Source organism: Mirounga leonina, unplaced genomic scaffold (genome assembly GCF_011800145.1).
Source record: "Mirounga leonina isolate KUSES-001 unplaced genomic scaffold, KU_Mleo_1.0 Mir_174, whole genome shotgun sequence".
NCBI classification, from domain to species: Eukaryota; Metazoa; Chordata; class Mammalia; order Carnivora; family Phocidae; genus Mirounga; species Mirounga leonina.
The window spans coordinates 75,055,868-75,070,351 of record NW_023270451.1 but is presented as its reverse complement, the minus strand read 5'-3'; the positions used below and the strand labels follow the sequence as shown (position 1 = coordinate 75,070,351).

Below are 14,484 nucleotides of genomic sequence, written 5' to 3'. Positions count from 1 at the left end.
AATTTTTAAAGTCTGTATTTGTTGTTGTATGCAGCATCTAAAGTCTCCGCTTGATTAGCGTGGTGGTCAGCTAATGAGTTGGCATAGATTTCCTTAAATTCCTAACTAAAAAAATTCCCACCCTTCTGCTACAGATATATGCATGTGAATTGGGGTATGCCTTCCATGTTCTGGCAGTTTACAACTCTGCCATAGCCTTCATCTCCTGCATGGCCAGCCATAGGTGAGAGATGAGGGCCTTCTTAGGTCTTTCCCAAGAATATGCACATCCCTGCACATACATATGGCTTCCTAGATTCCCGAGGAATTCAGAACTTTTCAAAGCCCTCTGTGGACATCTCATTTCCCAGATTTATTTCAAGTTTCTTTGGTTGGCTTCCTGTTTGCCTCAACTGGTTTCACCACCTCAAGCAGCCATGATGCTAAATAATTCCTGATTCTTTTGGAAACACACCCTGAATATAGGGATTTCCTCACTTAATAATATCTGAGTTAGGTCAACTAAAGATAAATCCCATGGATGGGACTTTCCAGATAATAGTGATAATTCTCTGAAGATGGGGCTTTTTGGGGAGCTCCAGACCTCTTTTACTCTCTCAGATAGCTGGCAGACCACTGTTCTTCACAGCTGCCATGTTTCTACAGTTGCTGGTTTTCAAGGCTATTGCAATGCTGGGGAGAGGGAGATGGGAAAAGAGCAAATATAAATGCCACGTAGCTCACTGTTCTTCTAGAGAAATAGCCATTTTTCTTTCCATCCTTTGGTGAACCTACAGAATTCTGAAAATGTTTATTTTGACTATTTTGCCACTGCTTTCATTGCTTTGATGGAGCACCACTCTGGAAGTGTTTCTTCTTCCTGAGTGACCTTGATATCAGGGCTGCTTTTGAGACATAGATTTCAGACCAGAAAGTTGTTTGGTGCGTACAGAACCAGAAAAATGGAAATGGGTGTGCTAGAAGGATATAGCTGGATGATTAAGTCTGGTACTTGTTTCCACTCTGGGGAGATTGATATTTATGTCTTTAGGGGAATGTTGTACCTCATCTTTCTGTGTACAAGAGCCACCAGGATGAGATATTTCCCTTAAGTCTTGAGATCACAAAAGAGGAGGAGGGGCACTTGCTGGCTGATAATAAAGTCTGAGTGGAAGTCTCAGCTGGGAACCCTAATAAAGCTGGCAGAACAGAATTGACTGGCTGATCATGAGCTGTTGGTTGGGGACCCTTGAGAAGTGGCTGCTGTTGACTTGCTACTTGATGTGTAGCTTAGGAACCACAGTGTCGGCACCACCTGAGAGCTTGCTGGAAATGTAGATGCTTAGATCCCACTCCAGTCTTGCTGAATCAGAATCTGCATTTTAACGAGGTGATTTATGCACACAGGGAGTTTGAGAAGTACATGCCTATAGCATATTTACATCTTTATGTGGTCGTCCTGGGAAGATTCCTGTAATTGGCTAGCCTCATCTCTTTCATGTTTTAAATCTCAGATGTAGTCATCTGCTTTCCTAAAACTTCAGAGAATACCAATCTTTGCACAGTCTGTCATTCTTGCAGTTTTTTTTTTTTATAGTGAAGATAAAGAGTTGAGCTTCAAGAATCTCAGAGAGGGAGCAAGTGTGTGAGCTAAAGTGGTCCGGAAAGGCATTATTTGAGTTGGACTTTGAGGAAAGGAAGGGAAAGAAGTGAATGCATGCCAGGTAGATGACAGAATATGGGCCAGCCTACAGAGGTGGGGATTATCTATCATATGTAGTAGATCTTCAAATTGTAAAATCTTTGAGGGCATAGATTATGTCTTGTTCATACCATACGTCCTCAGTGACTGACACTGAGTAGGCACTGTATAAATTCTTTGTGAACTAAATAGTGGGAAGATTAGCTTCACTGGACGTGAGGATTTATATAAGAATTATGGGAGTTAATACAGATTGCTTAGGATATGGGCAGATGATAGGGACCTTGAAAACTAGGTAGGAGTTTGTATTTAAATTTGCTGGATAATTTTCAATAAGGCATGTGGAAGTGGAAGGAGGCTTATTTGGGGCTGTTATTAGAAAAATGATTAAAAAATTAAAAAAAACTATGTTCAAACTCCAGAAAATAAAGCCCTCTAAAATCTTCTTGGCTATTCTAGATATGCATAGGTTTGAGTGCGACTGTGTTATGGGAATCACACATTAAGGAGAGAGAAAGCTGGAGAAAAATGATAGACAGTAGCGGCACATTTCAACTTTGTGTATGTTGTAGGATCTTAGGCAGGGAAATGACATATGAAAAATGGGGTTTGACAGTGATTAAAATAATACTAGGTGAATTGGAATGGGAAGAGGATGGAGTCAGATAGACCAGCCAGGAGGTGTTTTCATAATCTAGGGATGAAGACAGGTAGAGGTGGACCACGGTCTACAGGACAGAGGGTAGTAGCTATTGGAAGTTCCTGGTCTTATAAAGGAGAGAAATCTTATCAAGCAGCTTGGGTCTTACATTAGAGAGAAAGAAGAAAGGAGGACAGAGAGAAACCACCTGGTGCAATAGTTAGCAGTAACAACAACTATTCTTTACCGCTCTCATAAGACAGTGGTAAGAATTAAATGAGTTAACTCTTATAAGTTGCCTAGGTAAATGCCTGGCACAGCGTAAGCATTCAGTGTAAATTTTAGCTGTTAGCTATTGTTTCCTGGAAGAAGGGACCTCCTGGCGCTGTCAAGTAGCGCTTCTGTTCCTCAAAATCAGCACCCAACTCAGTGCCTTTTTTGGTAATAGACACATGATAAATGTTTGATGAATGGGAACTAAAATATTTGTCAATGTAGGAACCAAAAATATCGATTCTAAATAAAGTCACATTTTACTGTTGATGTCTATTATAAATATTATACCCCAGTAGAGGGTTGGAGGAAAGTGGTTATTTATCTCTCATCTTCAGCTCTCCAAACCAACTTTATCTCTCTTTCTCTTTCTCTCTTTATCTACTCCCATACCAATGGTTCCTATCTCTTTACTCATAATTCCTGGAAGCCAGCTCTCCCTGTCTGTCTGTGTTTTATATCAGATGCTCAGTAAATATATGTGTTAATTGGTAAACCAATGTCTTCTAAACCTGTGACTCACACCTCAAAGCACTGCTATCAGTGAGAAAGATATCCATGTTTCTCTACCATATGTAATCCAGTCCTTTTAAATACTTTGTCCTCTCTGAATGATCACTGAAGTGTGTGGTACAACCAAATTAATGAGTTGTGGCTGAAGTCCTCTATTTCATGTGGCTGAAATACATGGAACTGCACATTTGTGCATAAGCCTGAATCTCTAGAAGTTTCATGATTATTTGACAGAATAATTGAAGTAAGGGGGAAAGGGTTGAGTGGTTCATTTTCACTTCTATTTTTTCACCCACTGCTAAGATAAAATATTCTCCTGAGCAAAAGTTAGAAACTTTTCCCACCGCTATCACCATATGATGGCAAGTTGGAGAGTAAAATAGACAGTTATCTAGCATCTCTTTCCAAGAAGCTGAAGGTTCTTTTCATGTATCACCAGAGAATCTCTGTGATAGAAAAGAGCAGTTTCCACATGTGGTGATGGCTGATTTTCATAACCAAGGAATCTTATAGGGTCTTACAACTTTTAAGGGACTTAGTTTCACTTGAAAGTCTATGGAAACCTCAAGTCCAGCTCTTCTGATTTCTTTGGATTCTTCTATTTAAAGTTGGCTTGCCTTTTGCCATTAAACCAGTCTTTTCTTTAATGCTTAATAATCATTAGCCTTTTGGAAGAGATTTGCTACAAAGGTTTTTGAACACGGATAGAGAGAATCTATATCAGGGTGACTGACTCACCAAAAAGATTAATCAGGCACCCTTAAGAAAGAGCAACCTAATTTAGGTTATCTGAGAGGGAATATGAAACCATTAAATAAATATACTTCCTATCATGTCCAGTTGAGAGAGGCATGAGGCAGGAAACATAGGGGGAGAAATAGAATGGATTAGAAGAAGGAAAAGAACAGAGGAAAATATGCACTCAGAAGTAGATAGATGCCTATAGCTGCAGAGAGGGATAAGGAGAAGGGAGGGGACTTGTGATTTCTGAGATGAGATGCTTGTCACATGCTGCTGCTCACTTGGACTGATTTCTGTGCTAATGAGTTGTTTCTTCTAGCTCCTTCTGCAGCAGTTTGCCAGGAGAAAAAAAAAATTATTCTTTGGACTGTAGCAACATTGACCCGAGAGTGCTTTCTCTCTGGAAGAACAAATAAAATTAAGCCAAAAGCTGGAATTTCGTCTGCTCTCTTTAAGGGAATGCAAGTAACACAGTTGAATCCTTGACTCTGTAACATGTTCTCCATAGGTTACCTAGTTTCATCCTCAGCAAGTCCAGCAACAGGCACTGTTACCCCCATTCTACAGATGCTGACAGTCATTCAGGGATTTGGCAGGTAACACAACTACTTGAAGGAAAAGCCGAAATCCATAACCATCCGTCCCCTGAGTCCAGTACTTTCTGTTTCACCAGCTGTATCCAAGTCTCTTTCTAGAACTTAAAGGAACTTCAGAAAATCATCCAGATTTGCAAATTGGTTAAAGTTGCTCCAGGCTTCAGACTGATAATCATTTGCTTTTATTGAATAGAGATGCATCACTGGGCCCCATGCCAGCCAGTCGGGCTTCTTATCCATTTAAAGTAGAACAGCATCCAGTTGGTTGTAGGGAGTGTTGTACCTACCCTTCCCTGACAGATGGCTTTCTATTTGGCTTTTAAAATTTTTCTAGGAGGGAAGTTCACACAATAAGAAGCTCTCACAGAGCTTATTGCAGTCATTTCCAGATCAGTCTTAGGAGCATCAATCTGACTATCCTTTTTGCTCCTCCCTTTGAGTGCTGCATACCGTGCGGGCCTGGCTTTCCTGCTCGGCTGAAGAAGGTGGGACAGTGTTTCCCGTGATACACAGAAATTGACAGTTTACGAGGAGTAAGTGTGACTAAGGAGTCAGCCAACTCTCACCCTTGGGCCTGATCTGGCTGACTGTTTTTGTAGTATTTTTTTTTTTTTAAAGATTTTCTTTATTTGAGAGAGAGAATGAGATAAGAGAGAGCATGAGAGGGGGGAGGGTCAGAGGGAGAAGCAGACTCCCCACCGAGCAGGGAGCCCGATCTGATGCGGGACTCGATCCCAGGACTCCAGGATCGTGACCTGAGCCAAAGGCAGTCGATCAACCAACTGAGCCACCCAGGCGCCCCCTGACTGTTTTTGTAAATAAAGTTTTATTGGAACACAGCTGTGCTTATTCATTACGTACTCTGTGGTTGCTTTTGTACTTCAACAGCTGAGTTTAGTAGTTGTGACAGAGATCCTATGACCTGCAAAGCCTAAAATACTTATTACTGGCCCTTTACATAACAAATCTGGGACCCCTGCTCTCGATTAACAAGTCACCTAGAGAATTCTTGAAAGGAAAAGGGAGCATGGATGTTATCTAGGCCATAGTACGGTGAGGGTCTGCTACAGTTAATGTTTTGCAAGTGCCATGGTTTATTTGGGGGAATCCAAACAGGAGAATTCTCTTATCCCCTCGTAATAGGGATTGAGAGTTCCTGGTAGGAATGTTGCTTGTGCAACAAAATAGAGACTTGTGATTCTGGGTTCTGTGGTTCTTGTCCAGGCAAGTTAGGAAATTGTGACTCCTTGAAACCATGTAGGGAGCCAAGTATTCCAGCTGATGTTTTGTGATTTTTTTCCCCCTTTGTTTAAAAATAAACTTTGTAGAATCTTTTTTTTTTTTTTTTCACAGCTCTCTAAATACTCTGTTTTGAAACATTTAATTACCCAGGTTATTTATATGGAAAGGTCTGATAATGTTTCTATGGGAGTCTGTTATTTATTTCTTTTGCTAAATTTTATCTTATATTAGGGGAAGGGCTGAGGTTGGTTGCCATGGCAACATTCTCAAAACTGCAACAATCCTATTATGGATGCTAAAACTATAGTCATTCTGGTGGGAGGGTAGCATGGGTAGTGGGTGGTAGTCTTTTTATTTTTATTTTATTTTATTTTTTTAAGAAAACCTCTCCCATTTCCAACCCATTTGCATTCATTTATCTTAAGCTTAGCCGTGTAGGGTACTGGAATGAGAAATGAACAGAAAAAAAAAGGTGTCCTGTCTGTCTCCATTAAATTTCTGTTGTCTTTATCTGCTCCATTTGTAAGGATACCCTGCTTTCTATCTGATCTTTTATTCATTTCTTCACCTCATTTCATTGAGGCCTACTCTGTGGTAGAAATGAGTAAGACAGAATCTCTGTTCTCATTTCTTCTTTTAAATTACAAGTTCCTTAAAGTCATTAATTCACTTCACTATAATTCAGTTAAATAAATATTTATGAGGACATACGCTATACCAAGCATCATCCTGGCATACAAAAACAGGGGTTTTGGTCAAAAAACATTGTTTTGTTTTGTTGGGTGGCACAGGGAAGGGCAAACTGCTATGCACTGAGGTGATTAAAATAAAATTTGACTGATGCTAACACAGAAGTATGTAACTTACTTAACTTTCCAGCCTGGAGATCGGAGGAAATATTCTGCAAGGGAGGTAACATTTGGGCTGATTCAAAGACAAATGGCATTTTCCATTTAGGGCTCTGGGGATGGGTAGGGCATTCCAAACAACTCTAGACCAGCAAGACTGGGAGTAGAGTGGTGAGAGAGCCCTTGGCGGTGTGAGGAGATGTTTAAAAAATATGCAGTTGAGTGGTGTTGGGATAGTCTGGAGGTAGGGGTTAGACCCATCAAGAGATGTTATGTCTAGGAGGTTGGATTTTGGAGATTGGGAGCCATTGAAAAATTCAGAGTAGCAACTTGAACGTTCTGGTTTAGAAAGATCTTTCTGTTAGTGGCGGGTAGGATGGTAGATAATGAAGGGTAAGAGCAGATTGGATTGAACATGGAGATTTGAAAAGATGGCAAGTTTCCTCTTGGGACATAATGAGCTTGAGATAAGCCCCACCAAATTGGATTGTCTAGTAAGCAGTTGGTAATATGGGTCCAAGAGTAAAGGAAATGTGGGTGGGTGCCAGAGACCTGGGTATCATCAGAGGCTTGTGGGTGAGAGGGAAGCAGCCAGAAGAGGAGCTGCTCATTATCATACCCTCACAGTGCCTTAACATGGTGTCTCACTTTGAGTAAAAGATTAATAATTTGAAAAAAAAAAAGATTCTGAAGGATTGATGTGAGTAGAGTCAAAAGAAGTGGAAGTAAGAGTCATTAGTAGAGAAGTAGAGTCATTAGATTCATGATTCTTCAAGATTCACCTGGGATTTCTAAACTCAACACATGGGATTTAATCATAAAACAGCCTACCTTTCTCCTTGTATTCGTTCTTTAAACCTGCATGGTGGGGCATGCCCTGCCCTGGCTCTGCTGGCCAGTCTTAGGAAATAAAAAACCTTTGCACTGCAAGTCACTGTACTAATTCAGGAACTAAAACTTCCAGAGCTGGGCACTAATAAAAACTCTCATCTTAGAATTGAGGTCTCTTCCCCCTCCCAACATGGGCCTGCACAGGACTGCTGCAGTCTGGGGAGAAGAGATGGGTCAGCTTCTTCTGTCTTTCTCCACGGTGCCTTTTCACCCTTGTATCCTGTTTGCTGGCCTCAGCTGCAGACTCCTCTCAAGCTGGGGTTGGGCTGGCAGAGAAGAGGAGGGAGGAAACAGTTAAGCCCCTACCTGGCTAGTGATGATTTATCCTTCTATTGTTAGTGCTCTCTGAATCTTGCAGATATGTAAAGTTGGCTTTTTTGGAGTTCTTCTGTGGAGTCTTTCTAGTCTTCCCACCCTCATTGCTGAGGATCTCATATTTGCAGTTCCCCGAGTCAAGGGCAATGCATTGCTCTCCTGGCTACAGTTTTCTCAACCCTGAGGATCCTGGTAGCACCAAGGTGCTACACTCTGCTGTGATGTTTTGGATAGTGTCTAAGCCAATCCTGAGATGGCTGTCTCTAGCACATAGCCCACACCTTGTTCCATGGGAGACAGCTCAAGCATCCTCTTTTAAAATGTATTATCTATTGTTTCTTGAAGTCTCAGAGAGAATATTTGTCAGAACATCTTGTTGCATATATATATTACTACTCTCTCCTTGTTTCTTTTAAACTTTCCCATCTTGTTGTAGAAACAGTTTTGTTACACGGAGGTAGGACTGGCTGCTTCCAGGGTGGATTTAGTGGATGATGAGGGTGGAACCAGGTAGTCTTTGTGAGGATTCCATGTGTACCTTCCACGTGGACAGGGCATCCTTAAATGAGAAGCTGTGCATCTCACAGGAGCTCAGTTTATAAGACTGATCTCCTCCATGCTAATGACTCCCAATCTCTTTACAGCCCAGACCTCTTCCTGAGATGCAGACCATATATCTGACAGCTTACTGGGCTTCTCTGATGAAAATGTTACAGACTTAACTCACATCATTACCATGAACTCCACTGTTCATCCTGAGTACCCATTCATTTTCATGTAATTTCTCTTGAGTCTTAATAAATGGCATCTAGAAAATCCACTTAATTGCTCAAATCAGAAACCTGGGAGTCATCTATAAGTTCTTAAGCTCTTATGCACCGTGGGTGCCCCCTTCAGCAATCTAGTGCTATCTATGGACACTTTTCAAAATGATGTTTTTAAACACAGAGGACCATTATGGAAACCAGCGCTATGAAAATACCTTTCTATTTTGGGTGATTTGGAATCTGCGAATTTCCCCTTTTCTCTTACCTCTCACATAGGTTTAGTTTCAGTCCCCAGTCACTTGGGTAGCAGACTCATTTCATCTTGTCTCACTTCAATGCTACTTTCTTCATTCAGGCCTTCATCATCTGTCACTTGAATTGTTGCAGTTAAATCTTTAAAAGAATTCGTATTGGAACATTTCAAATATGTACAAAGTATACAAAATAGTATAATGAAACCTCATATAGCCATCACCTAGTTTTGACAGCTATCAACCCACTTTCTACTTCCTACTTGATGATGATGACGATAATTTTACAGGTTTTGTTTTTTAAAGTAAAATTCATAAACACTGAAGGGAATAAATTTTGGATATACAGTTTGGATTCATGAATCCATAACCCACCCTTCATAGCATAAAACCTACACCTTTATGAAGAGACAACTTCCCAGAAAGTTCCTTCTTCCCTTCCTTCCCAGTCCCTTTCCAGTCCAGCTTTGCCCTTCAGAGGGAACCACTTGATTTTTTTAAAAACCTTAGTTTAGTTTTGTGTGTTCTAGAATTTTATATACCTGGAATACAGCATATATTCTTTCATGTTCAACATCTTTCACTCGGCATAATACATGTGCGATTCATCTATATCACTGCCTGTATTAGTAGTTCATGCCTGAACTACTTGCTGAAGATTATTCCATTATATGAATAAACTACAATTTGCTTGTGAATCTTCTGTTGATGGACATTTAAAAATTTTTGCATATTGTGTCCCTGAACCGTCTTGAAGTCTTTTTGTGGGAAAATGTTTTCATTTCTTTTGGATAAATACCTAACAGTAGAATTTGAAGATCAAAGGGTAGGAATAATGTTGATTTTTTAAAAAATTGCTAGATCTTTTCCAAAGGTACCACTTCACTTCCACTAGCAAGGTATGAAAGTTCTAGCTGTTCCATATTTTCACTGATATTTGCTGTCAGTCTTTAAATCTGGCCATTTTGATGGGTGCATAATGGTATCTCATTGTGGTTTTATTTTGCATTTCCCTGGTGACTAATGATGTAAAGCATTATTTCTTTTTTTTTAAATTTTATTTTATTATGTTATGTTAATCACCATACATTACATCATTAGTTTTTTTTTTTTTCCCTAGGCAAAGAACTTTATTAACTTTGTTTCAAACTTTTTTCCCAGGCTTCTTCAGCTTAATTAGCTGCAAAGAATGAATTGTGTATAAGCAAAAACTGAAAAGAGCTGTAGTGTCCAAGGGGCTTGGGCTTAAAAATATTAGAGATCTAGATTTTATCAGATCCATGAACAAAATTTTAAAAAGCAGTCATAATATAAAATAGCAGCTCCCAGTAATTTCTTCAAGTTTTATCTTCTTCAGAAGTTGACTCAATTCAGTTTGCTTCATTCTTGGAAGCTTCATCAAAATTCTCCACAAGATCTGGAACTTCATCATCATCATCCTCTCCGGTAGCAAGTGGTGCTTTTCCATCCACAGATTGTTTGGGCAGAGTTTCAGCCAGTCTTCTTCAACTAGTCAGACTGTCTGCACCAAGTTGGTTTAAGATCCTGGGTAGCATTTCTGTCAGCTGCTTTGTCCCAGCATGGCCTGGAATGGTGAAAGTGTTCCCTGCCAGCGATGCCTGAACTTTGGGGTAGTTAGAAGGGATCACTGTTCCTTGGTTGGTGAACATATTCACTTCTTCAATACCAGAGATATTGTTTACTCCTAACTTCTTTAAGGAGAACTGAAGTTTTTTATCATCTGCTGTAGCTGTTCTATGAACCACCTTCTTCTTTCGGCGGGCAGTTCCTTTCCCACCAATGCGCACTTGTGCTTTCAGTTTGGTGAGTTTCTCCTGGTTCATGACAGTTTCTTTCATCTTGGTGGAGCGGAAATGGGACCGCGTAGGGGAATAGGGTTGGCGCTCAGGGGGTCTCGGGTGGACCAGCTGAGATTAGGTGCACACACATGGGGATGCAAGATGGCAGCTAGAGGACATCATTAGTTTTTGATGTAGCGTTCCATGATTCATTGTTTGCGTATAACACCCAGTGCTCTATCAATACGTGCCCTCTTTAATACCCATCACTAGGCTAACCCATCCTCCCACCCCCTCCCCTCTAGAACCCTCAGTTTGTTTCTCAGAGTCCATAGTCTTTCATGGTTCGTCTCCCCCTTTGATTCCCCCCCTTCATTTTTCCCTTCCTACTATCTTCCCTTTCTTTTTTTTTTTTTTTAACATATAATATATTATTTGTTTCATAGGTACAGGTCTGTGATTCAACAGTCTTACACAATTCACAGCGCTCACCATAGCACATACCCTCCCCAATGTAAAGCATTATTTCTTATTGGACATTCATGTAATTTCTTTTTTTTTTTTGATTTATTTATTTATTTATTTATTGAGAGAGAGAGAGAATGAGAGAGAGCATGAGAGGGAGGAGGGTCAGAGGGAGAAGCAGACTCCCTGCCGAGCAGGGAGCCCGATGCGGGACTCGATCCCGGGACTCCAGGATCATGACCTGAGCCAAAGGCAGTCGCTTAACCAACTGAGCCACCCAGGTGCCCCCATTCATGTAATTTCTTTCGTGAAGAGTCTGTCCAAGCATTTCTTGCCTATATTTTAATTGTTTAAAAAAATTTATTAGTGAGTTTTAAGATTTAAAAAAGAATTCTGGATATAAATCCCTTATCAGATATATATTTGGTGAATATGTTCTCCCCATCTGATACATACCTGTTCCTTTTCCTAATGTTATTTTTAATAAACAGATACTTTTAATTTTTCTTTTATGGTATTGCTTTTTATATCTTGTCTGAGAAAACTTTACCCTATCTTCAGGTCATGAAGATATTCTCTGTTTTCTTCTAGAAGTTTTATATGTAAGCTTTCATATTTAAATCTGTGATCCATCTTGAATTAATTTTTGTGCTTAATATGAGACAGCAGTTGAGACTCATTCTTTTTCCACCTGGGTATTCCAGCATAGTTTGTTGAAAAGACTCTCCTTTATGGAATTACTTTGGTTTCGAAGTTTCCCATTTGTATTCTTTCTTCAAGATTGTTTAACTGTTCTAGATTCTTTACACTTATATTTCCAATTAAATTTTAGAATTAGCATGTCAGTTTTTATTTAAAAAGCCCTGCTGGGAAAAAAACAAAAACAAAAAAGCCCTGGGATTATGATCAGTGTTGCATTGACTCAAGAGGTTAATTTACATGCATAGTTTATTGGTTAGCCAGGGATTTGGGGGGATTTTATTTGCAGATTTTAGGGCTCACTCCCTTTGTGACTTCCTCCCTTCCAACATTTCCTCCTAACTTTCTGACAGTTCTGCCTTCCCTGAAATCATCTGACATCTTGGTCAAGAAAGGAAGTTGTGGTTTTCTGAAGCCCCAGCTTTGTGTGGATTGGGAGTGCCCTCAGCAAGAATTTGCAAATTTGCACATTTTATTCATTGCCTTTTAATGGTTATCTTTGCTCCAAGTTTTTGCCTGACCTTGGTCACTTTTCAGTGCTTTTGAGTAATATTTTCTTTAATTGTCCAGATTTTGCCATTGTTATCAATTGTTATGCCCAAGGTGCTGTGCTATTAGGAGCAGACAGCCCCGTCAGCTGCCATACAGTGGTCTCCTTGCCTCCCCTCTCACACTTGAAAGCCCAGAGTGAGCTTTCAAAAATGCAAACATGAGGGCTGCCTGGCTGGCTCAATCGGCATGGGACTCTTGATCTCGGGGTTGTGAGTTCGAGCCCCATGTTGAGTGTAGAGATTACTTAAAAATAAAATCTTTTTTAAAAAAGCAAACATGAGCAAACCATTCCCTAAATTAAAGCCCATCAATGGCTCCTCATTGCTTTCATTGTTCCTCATTGTTTTCCCATCTTCTTTTTCTGGATTCATCCGTATTTATCCCATGTGCTTTCTGACTTTATTGAACCATTTGGCATTCCCTAGACACACCCTTCCCTTAAAAATCTCCCCTCCTTTGCAGGTATCATGGTCCGGGCCTCAAATGCCTCTACCTTCATAGCCTGGCTAACTACTAAGGTCCTTTAAAAGTCAGCTCAAAGTATCAACCTTTAAGAAAAACTTCCTCAAACTGGGTTACTCATGCTTTCTTATATTCCCATTGTTCTTGTTATATTTTAGTATCACAAAGCTTGTCAATTTGTATGTAATTGTTCAGTCACTTATTTGTCACCTCAACTATCAAGGTTGTGAGGTCCTTATGTTTGATTACCCATCACCTAGCATTCATGTGAAGGAAAGACAGGCGGATGGATGGATTATATAGTTAAATTATGGTTGCATTGTAAATTGTAGGTATTTGACCATCCCAAAATATTTTCTCCAGTCCTCTTGCTCATGGGTCTGGATATTTAAATGCCAATGTGAAATTAACAAGATAAAGTTAGAACTGCAGAAATACCTCAATTATCTAGAGCAATATATACATATATATCCAGAGCAAAAAATATATATAAAAATATACACAGTTGATTGCATGTTTGTAAGTGTGTATGTGGGTTTGTACTCTTTGTTTTAGCTTTAATTACAAAAACAATAAATATAAATAATAATGCTATATAATACTATGGTTTATATAATGTAATGATATTATATCATTATAATATATAACTTTATATTTATAAATATATATATTTAAAGAGAATAAAGGATATCTATGAGTAGAAAGCAATGACAAAAAAATAAAGAGCCAATGGTGCAAAACATTTCACCTGTTGAGATATGATTTTTTTTTTTTAAAGATTTTATTTATTTATTTGACAGAGAGAGACACAGCGAGAGAGGGAACACAGGCAGGGGGAGTGGGAGAGGGAGAAGCAGGCTTGCCGCCGAGCAGGGAGCCCAATGCGGGGCTCGATCCCAGGACCCTGGGATCATGACCTGAGCCGAAGGCAGACGCTTAACGACTGAGCCACTCAGGCACCCTGTTGAGATATGATTTAAAGTGTTGTTGACACGAAGAAAAAGGCTGATAATGACTTCAGAAATAAAGCAGCCTCTTGAAGCTTTCATCTTCACGGTTGGCCCGTGATACGGGGGACACTGACGGAAGCTTAACCGTAGCTGACGCTCCTGTGGGACACAGGAAGCCAAAATCTTTGCACATTTACTTGGACTCATCCATCTTTATTCTTTTTTCTTTTCTTTTCTTTTCTTTTCTTTTCTTTTCTTTACTTTTCTCTTTTCCTTTTCTGTTCTTTCTTTTCTTTCTTTCTTCCCTTCCTTCCTTTCTTCCTTCTTCCTCCCTCCCTTCCTTTCTTCTTCCCCCCTTCCTTCCTTCCTTCCTTCCACTACACAATCATATAGGCATTATTTACTTTTAAATGGATTCTTTCTTGGTGGAATCCCAATTTAAAATACTGCTTTCATGTAAGTTATTTTTGGTGGGCAGTGACTTTTCCACTTAAATTTATTTATTTTTAATGATGCCACAATCTTCCATATTACCATCTTGTGCATCAACTAAGTTGGAAAGTTCTCCTAATTTTTCAAAGGCCTTTCCTTGTAATTAACAATGATCTCATTATTCCCCCTTTTCTCTTGCATTTTTTTCCTTCTTCTCCCCTTAGATTAATCTGTGAAAATTATCTTTCTGTGTTCATTCCACTTTTCCCTCAAGCCTCCCCACCGTACACCTGGACCTTCAGGTGCCCCTCCTTTCTTACAAGAGCCTGTCCTTTCATCATACTTTATAGCACTGATGCACCACTTC

General features: G+C 39.7%; 1 protein-coding gene and 1 pseudogene across 1 annotated transcript in view; one reads left to right on the top strand and one right to left on the bottom strand.

Annotated features, from left to right (window-relative positions):
• The window catches only part of DGKI (diacylglycerol kinase iota), a 428,452-nt gene that overhangs the window by 47,438 nt on the left and 366,530 nt on the right, over positions 1-14,484 (top strand). The window lies entirely within an intron of this gene.
• On the bottom strand, positions 10,125-10,617 carry LOC118021132 (annotated as a pseudogene).